The following is a 2,538-nucleotide window of genomic DNA, read 5'->3' on the forward strand; positions in this document are numbered from 1 at the left end:
ACTTGTTAATCCTTGTGTCGAACTAATTAGAAACCATACGTTCTTGGTGCCGTTGGCAATCGAGATATCATGGGTATAGTTAGGCTTGGGTAAGGATTGATTGATCATCGGGTAACAACCTCACATTCTAGGAATCTGAGTACTTAGTTCCCTTTCATCACTACAAGTAATCACACATGAGCTATGTCTATGTAGTTCTTTCTAGTGGAATGATAATATGAATGTCGAAACAAACCGGAAATCTAGGATGGTCATTTGTCTCTAATTTGCTTACAACCAAATCTCTTCTTTTGCAGTCTATTTAGTTAAATTTAGTTTTTAAATCAATTCACTCAAATCAACTCTAGAATTTTACTTTACTTGCACATTAGTTTAATTTTAGTCAAGTTAGATAATCTTCTAAATAACACATATTCCACAAACTCCCTTTGTTCAATACCCACTTGCCACTATCTACTTAGTAGTAATTGGATTAAATTTGATTGTGACCACGACATCACGTCAAATTTTGGCGCCGTTGCCGGGGAGTAGTGCGCAACGTGTGTTATTTTTGATCTTTTTAAGTTTGTTATTTTTCTGGTTTACGCTGGGTGTGTTAGTGTGCAGGTATTTATAGGTGCATGCGTACTAGAAGCTTTCACAAGCTTTCACCACTAGTGTTTGATCCAGAAATCGAACGAACTTTGCGAGCAAACAGGATTTTATTAAGAGAAAATACAATCAGCGGTTCACGAACAACACCAATTACACCGATTACACCACTTCGATACATGGATAGGGATCCACCACTAACACCACCCACTACGGGTGAACCTGTTCAACCATTTATACCAACAACCACTCAACCTTCACCAAATACCACCATTCCAACCAATACCACCGAACCCACCATACTTCAAAATGTCACACCAACCAACACCAGACAACCCATTACTACTCAAAAAGAACCAACCATTACCTTCAATCCTTCCACTACTATACCACCATTATCCCATTTCTTTCCGGGTGCGGGTCCATCATACTCAAGCCATACCATAGCACCGAACTCGACCATTGTTCATGCTTCATCATTTCGACCATTGAACCAGTCGGGTTTTCAATACTCGACTCTTCCATTTGGGCAATCTTCGGGAATTCAAGGAGATGGGTATGATGAAGGATATGAGGAGTTTGAGGGTTTTGATGAAGACGGGTATGCTTATGGGGGTGAAGGAGATCAAGGAGAAATCAGATATATGCAAGGCCAAATGCAAGTAATGCCAAATGTTGGTGGGGTGCAACAAAAACAACTCATACCTCAACATGTTAGGCCAAGGCCACAAGGGCCACAATTGCAACGTCCGGTACCACTGCAACAAGTGCATCCACCGAATGTTCAACAACAATTCCAAAGGCCAATTCAAAACCCACCGATGCCACAACAATAATTTCAACAACCAAATGCACCACAAGGGCATATACCAAGACCAATGGGTCCTGTTCGTCCAAGGGGGCGGTTTGGTATACCAAGAAGGCATCTTAGAGAACATGCGAGGGGTATTGAAGCGCATTTTAGGCCGGTGATTACTCATAATCCTTCACCGGTGGTTATTCCTCACAACAATCAAGGAAGAACTTTTGAAGTGAGAACGAATTCCTTGCAAAGTTTGCCGAAATATAAGGGTCTAACAACAGAGGAACTCTATTCCATTTGGAAGCCTACGACTCAATTTGCAATACTCTTGGGAGTCAAGGTTTTTCGGCCGATGATGTCAAGTTGGTTTTATTTCAATTTTCTTTGGAGGATAAGGCAAAGAAGTGGTTTTACACTTTGCCTTCAGCATCTATTTACACTTGGGCGGAAATGCAACAAATTTTCTTAGACGAATTTTATACCGCCCAAAAGACCAATGATGCTAGGAAGGGGTTGAGGAGTTTCCAACAACAACAAGGCGAAATGTTTCATGAAGCCTTTGAGCACTTTAATATGATGATCAAAAATTGCCCGCATCATGGAATTGAACTTTGGGAGTTGATGAATGCTTTCCATGAGGGGTTGTGTACCGAAGATGCCCGTGATTTAATGTCCCTCACAAATGGGACTTTTGGCACAAACTATGAGCATGACGATTGGGAGTTCTTGGAGCAAATGGCCAATACATCAAAGAGAAAAGCTCAAGCATCAAGGAGAGCACGACCGGCCATTACCCGAACACAAGTGCATGCGGTTGATGATGGTAATGTACAAACTTCTAATCAAATTTATGATGTTTGTGCTATTTGCAATGAAATAGGTCATGCGGCTGAAAATTGCCAAGGAGGTGATGGGCAATACGAAGAGGTTCATGCTGTGCAAGGTCAGGGGGGGTGGTAGAAATTACAACAATATGAATTCTAACACTTACCACCCCGGGTTGAGGAACCACCCAAATTTTCGTTATGGGAACCCTTCAAATCAAGTTAACCTGAATTTCCAAGGAAACCAAGGATTTCAAAGGCAATATCAAACGGGTCAAAGCTCTTCGGGTGGAAACGAAGTAATGGAAATGTTGAAGGCGA

General features: G+C 41.5%; 1 non-coding gene across 1 annotated transcript; it reads right to left on the bottom strand.

Moving 5' to 3' along the window:
• Positions 1–1,892: 1,892 nt before the first annotated feature.
• On the bottom strand, positions 1,893–1,998 carry LOC118480773. The gene has a single exon (XR_004863750.1). It is a non-coding gene; the product is annotated as a small nucleolar RNA R71 (small nucleolar RNA).
• Between the last annotated feature and the right edge of the window lie 540 nt (positions 1,999–2,538).

This window comes from Helianthus annuus, chromosome 7 (genome assembly GCF_002127325.2).
Source record: "Helianthus annuus cultivar XRQ/B chromosome 7, HanXRQr2.0-SUNRISE, whole genome shotgun sequence".
Lineage (NCBI taxonomy): Eukaryota > Viridiplantae > Streptophyta > Magnoliopsida > Asterales > Asteraceae > Helianthus > Helianthus annuus.